This window comes from Pogona vitticeps, chromosome 5 (assembly GCF_051106095.1).
Source record: "Pogona vitticeps strain Pit_001003342236 chromosome 5, PviZW2.1, whole genome shotgun sequence".
NCBI lineage: Eukaryota > Metazoa > Chordata > Lepidosauria > Squamata > Agamidae > Pogona > Pogona vitticeps.
Window position 1 is genome coordinate 65391505 of NC_135787.1, and position 6464 is coordinate 65397968.

Genomic DNA, 6464 nt, shown 5'->3' on the forward strand with positions numbered 1-6464 from the left:
TTGTTTGGTTTTTTTTTGCAAAAAGGTTTGGCAGACTAGTGACTGCACATTTTGTCTATGTGTCAGCTTCTACAAAGGCTAGATATGTCCTGGCCAAAATCCTGTTGCACAGTTTAACCTTTGGCAAGCAAACATCATGACTTGCACCAGTTCCTTATATATATGCATGTGTGTGCATCAAATGGCATGGCTGGAATGCAAGTAAACCTTCCACTGAATTTTTTTCTCACTGTTTTTTTCTCTTTCTATTGCCACACAACAGTAGCCATTCAGTCTTCTCTTCCATCTCCCACATATCAGACAGCAGGAAATTTCATTCTCCCACTCTTCCCACACACACAATGGACATGAGTATGCTAGCTTTATAGAACTGGGGTCTATGTTTTCCCAATAGTCACAAATGAGTGTCATGTTTAGGCTGATAGTGGGTGTGCATGACCAGAGACATCTCCAAGTGAGCACGTTGGTAAACAAGATATGGAGGCTTATAATACCTCTTGGTCAGGACTATACCACCACCACCTCAGGATATGATACACCCTTTCCTACAATGTGGGAAGATGAAAGCTTCTGGTTCCTAGCCCACAACTGCTTCTTTTCAGGAGCTCATGCTGGGCATGCTTTTGGCATTGATTCTGCTAGCTTGAGGAGTTACAGAATTCTTCGGGAACTGTGTGCTGTTCTAATGCCAGAACTAGGCTCAGGCGTTGTCAGTAGTGGTCTAGACCCATGAGTCTTAGGCAAGTAGGTTTTGGGCGTGAGGGTATTAGGTTCCCCAGGAGTCCTTGGAGCTGGGCTATCATCTGCAGATACTACTGGTTCCTTAACCTCTGAGTGCAGTTGTACTCAGGTCACTGCTGGTCATCTGTGACATGAGAGAAACAATAATTTTCATCAACCTGGACAGGATGTTTTCATTCTCTAAAGTAAAGCAGTATAGCAGAATTACAACCCTGACACTGAAGAGTTGTAAACAAAGTTCCCAAATTGCAACCTCTTGCCATCTATGTTTAAAACAAAAACAAAAACAAAAACAAAAACAAAACAAAACAAAAACCAAAAATATCCAGGACAAAATTGTCCTGACAAATCGACTGATTCCCCTGCCTTCTTTTTTTTTAATCCAGTGAGTGTAATGCATTTGGGTGAGAAATGTCATATGCCACATTTTAGTAAATCAAAAAGTGGTATTGGAGGAGGGGGCATTCAGGAAATTCAAAATATATAAACATAATCAAACTCTAACCCTGAATACATTGGAATTTCCATTGGGTCGTAAATACCCCTTAACTCACTCACTTTGTCTCAGTCTCTCTGTCTGTCTTTGTCTACTTCTTGCTGGCTTGCTTGGAGGTAACTCATCTTGTCCTGTCATTATCACCTGAAATCAGCAGCAAGCATTTGGACCAAACCACAAAATTTCCTGCTCTTCAGGAGACACGTGTTTTTGAAGAGCACTCTTACTTCTGAATAGCCTATTTGCCACCTAGTATTACAGTGTATTGTGGCAGGCTACAAACAAATGTTAATTAATTACAATTAATTACTTAGTTTTAAAAACAACATAAATCTGAGATGCACACAGTCAGGCTGTCCTTAAGGTCTAGGACAAGTTTCAGATTTCTACATCTGGAGCTACAATAGAGACAGAAACCCTGAAGCAAACTTTATCTCCAATTAACATCTCATCCCCTCTATTTACCTTGATCAGTCATTGTCTGCTTCGTTATCTACAAATATACCTCATCTAATACCATCATTTATTTGCACAGACTACTTTCTCATTGGCAGCTGAAAAGTAGTTATCCTCTACTAGATTATATATTCAGTCACCAAGATTTCAGAGGTTTTTTATTTGTTTGTTTTGTATTCCACAACTTTCACACTAATCTTTTCTGTCATGCAATTTGGCAGGCCAAGGAAGGAAAAAATGTCATGTTCCACTGTTACAATTATCCCATGAGAAAGCTCTTCATTAAAGTCAGGATAAAAATAGAAACCCCTTAATGTCACAGAGCAAATTTTCTTAACTCATAGCAAATTCCTGTTATGGGGTTGTTCTCTTTACTCTTGGGTAATTCTGGTAAAATAATTTACTGTACCTGAGATGGCCTCTGGAAATGTAGCATGTGATATAGAATGTTGCAACCAGACTGTTATTTGCAATTAGATAAAGGGTGGAGTGGATATTCTTGCTTCAACAACTTAATGGACAACCAGTCCATTTCAGGTTACAAGTCTGGTTTTGATCTATAAAGCCCCATATGACTTGAAAGCCTTCATGTCACCATATGAGTCTCACAAGATTTTAAAATCTTAGAAGAGGCCCTTCTCTTGGTGCCACAATGTATATAAACAAGCTTGAGGTGGATGTGAAAGATGACTTTTTTGTGGATCCTCTCAAGCTACAGAAAACCCTTCCAAGGAAAGCTGGACTGATCTCCTCCCTGCTGCTCCTCAACAAGCAGGAAAACATATAAAGTCAGACAGGTTTCTGGAAGTTGACTGCCTGTTTTTTTTTTCCTGATGTGCCTTCAAAATGTTTTAATTTTTAAAAATTCAATAGTTGCTTTAATATTGATTTAGTTGCATTTTTACAATTTTAATTTTTTTGACTGAAATCTGTTGCCTAAAATGCTGGTAAGGCACACCTGAAGTATTGCGTACAGTTCTGGTAGCTGCACCTCAAAAAAGACCTAGTGGAACTGGAAAATATGCACAACAGAGTGACTAAAATGATGACTCGGCTGGGGCACCTCCCTTGTGAGGAAAGGGTACAGCATTTGGGGCTCTTTTCATCTAGAGAAAAGACACCTGAAAGGGGACATGATTGAGACATATAAAATTATGCAGGGGATGGATAAAGTAGATAGAGAGAAGCTCTTTTCCCTCTCACGCAATATCAAAACCAGGGGACATCCATTCAAATTGAGTGCTGGGAGGGTGAGAACAGACAAAAGAAAATATTTCTTTACCCAGCATGTTGTTAGTCTGTGGAACTCCTTGCCACAGAATGTGGTGATGACGTCTGGACTAGATGCCTTTAAAAGTGAACTGGACAGATTTCTGGAGAAAAAGTCCATCACAGGTTACAAGCCATTATGGGGATTTATAATCTCCAGCCTTAAAAGGAAGATACTTCAAAATGTCAGATGCAGGGGAGGGGTATCAGGAGACAGGTATCTATTGTCTCATGTGCTCCCAGAGGCACCTGGTGGGGCCACTGTGAGATACAGGAAGCTGGACTAGATGGACACTTGGCCTGATCCAGCAGGGCTCTTCTTATGTTCTTATGTCACTATGAAAAGCAACAGGATTTCAGCCATTATGTTTCTAATTAAACATGTTTTCAATATTTTACTTTCTGTTTTTAATATTTTACTTTATTTTAATTACTTTTTGGTTACCTTTTTTTTTTATTATATAAATCCATCCATATTGGTTTAACATCGTGTCACCAGGGTACAGCTTATAATCATTTGTAAAACAACTACTACACACATTACACTCCTAATCTATACAACATCCTTCTAACCATTGATAGAATAAATCCCATGTTTGATAATATTTTGTATCTTCTTTTCCTTTGATTTTCAGTGTTAGTCTGTCCATTTCGGCGCAGTCCAATATCTTTTTAATTATTTCTTGATCCGTAGGTGTTCCTTCATTTTTCCAATACTGTGCATAAATAATCCTCGCCGCTGTTAGAATATGCAGTATTAAATATACATTTTGTCTATCAACACTTTCTGGTATTATACCTAACAGAAAGAGCTCTGGCCTAAAATCTACATGTTTTTTGATTATTTTAACAAGCCATGTATGTATTTTGTACCAAAAATATTTTGCTTTATCACAAGTCCACCAGAGGTGATAATAGGTTCCATTTTTTTATGACATTTCCAACATTTACTTGACCTGTTAGAGTACATCTTAGCTAATCTATCAGAAGGTAAATGCCATCTATAAAACATTTTATATAGATTCTCTTTATAAGATGTTGCCATTGTCATCTTATAGTTTCTAGACCATAGCCCTTGCCATTTTTCTAAGTCAATATTGTACCCAAAAATTTTTGCCCATTGAACCATCGTTTCTTTGACCTGTTCATCCTCCATTTTCCAATTTAGAAGGTATTTATATACTTTCCTAATTAATTTGTCATCTGATGTTAACATTATTTGGTCAAAAGTTGTTTGTTCTTTATTTATTTTAATTACTTTTGTTTGTAATATTTTTTTAAATTCTATTCAGAGTCCCTGTATTGGGAGAAAGGTGGAATATAAAATAAATTAATAAATTAATTGGCAGGGCACTATACCACTGTCTATGAAACTCTGATTTTAAAAATTATTTATTTTAGATAGGTTCCTAACGCAAAAGCTGGTTTCAAAGTCTAATAGTCATATACTACAGGAATGGGGAGAAAAAGGAAAGTAAGCAGATTTAGGTACCAATGTTTAAAATTACAAAACTTCACCAGTATTTGTTACCATGAAAATCCTATGATGAGACAGTCCAAAATGAAACAAGAGATCGATGAGACTTCTAGGTTGGAAAGCATTTAATCAGCTACTGGAAAAAAGCAAGGGACAAGTATGAATAGAGCTGTTGATAATGACACAACTAGATTAAAGCTGAAATGATGTCTTGTAATTGTTGTAGCTCAAATGCTGTCTATGAGCTAACAGTGTGATGTGGCTGCAAAAAAGGCAAATGCTATTTTAGGATTCATTAAAAGAGGTTTAATCTCCAAATCCCGCGAGGCACTAGTTCCCCTCTATTCAGCGCTCGTTAGACCTAAACTAGAGTACTGTATCCAATTCTGGACACCAAACTTTAAGAAAGATACCAACAATCTGGAGCAAGTTCAGAAGAGAGCAATGAGGATGATCAGGGGACTGGAAAGACTGACAGAAATGAGGACATTTAGCTATGAGAAAAGGAGACTGAGGGGAGAGATGGTAGCACTTTTAAAATACTTTAAAGGTAGTCATACAGAAGAGGGGCAGGATCTGTTCTTGATCATTCCAAACTGCAGGACATGTAATAATGGGCTCAAGCTACAGGAAGCCAGATTTGGGCTGAATATCAGGAAAAATTCTTTTACTCTTAGAGCAGTACGACAATAGAACCAATTACCTCAGGAGGTAGTGACAGCTCCAATTCTGGAGGCATTCAGGAGGGAATTGGACAGGAAGGAATTTGAAGAAAAGTAGTCTGAAGAAGTGGACTACACAAGAACTCATATTAAAATACAGTGGTGCCTCGGCTTACGCACACACCTACTTACGACCATTTCAACTTACGAACAGCTCCAGTCGCAAAATTTTGCTTCAACTTGCAACTTGTCATGAGTGCATCCGAAGACCTGGAACCAGAAAGGCTGAAGAGAAAGCTGAGAGATCAGAAACACCTGAACCGCCTCCAGATTCTCCTTCCATGGCAGACAAGCTTCCGGCCAGGCTTCGGGAAAGACTTAGGACAAGAAGATCGGAGATTGCTCAAATGCTGTCCACAGAAACCTACGATCATCTAGTCCTGGGTATTAACAGGATAGAAAGCTTTCCAGCAGCTCAAGGAGCTGTTTTACTATAAAACAGCTCCCAGTAAAGCCAGAAATTCTGTGGAAGCAAAGAGTCAAAACCTTGGCTTGCATTCACGCTTCTTGTACCGTGTTCCTGACTCTGAACTCTGGACTCTGCCCCTGGACTACGCTGGTATTTGACTTTGGACTCTGCCCCTGGACTACGCTGGTATTGGACTTTGGACTCTGACCCTGGACTACGCTGTGTATCAGACTGGACTTTGACACTGGACTTCATTCTGTGAGTTGATTTACGGACATTGGCTTTGCATTCTTGGTATCCTTGACCCTGGACTGATTTATCGGACTTCGGCTGTTGTAAACCCCAGGAACGTGACACAACTGGAGCTTCGACTTATGACTGAAAAAAAAACAACACATGGGGAAGGCTGGGAAAGAGGGAAATGTGAACTTTCAGTTAACCAATGGTCAGCGAAGAGGCTGCTTGTCTGTACCTCGTTCGCCCCAGTGGTTAGAGAGTGTGGATATGGAGAGAGACTTCAGACTGCCTGGTACTGCCTGGTACTGTACTGCCTGGTACTGTACTGTACATTTTTTGGGGAGGGGGGTTTGGCTTTTTGGATTTTTTACTTTCTTTTTTAAAACAGAGAGACTGCCTGTTCTGGTGAGTACACAGTATTTACTGTATAGGGTTTTTGCAGCTTGGGTTTGGGCCAGGTGGGGAGGTTATGTTTCTATGCTCTGATGGGTCTTGCAGTGTGGATTTAAAATGTGAAAAGTAGACTGTAATATTAAATTAAAATTAAATGTGAAAATTAGACTGTAAATTTAAAATGTAAAATTTATTTATTTATTTTTGCATTCTGTGGCTCCTAGGGTTTGTGTGACCTCTATTTTGTTTTAAAATGTGTGGATT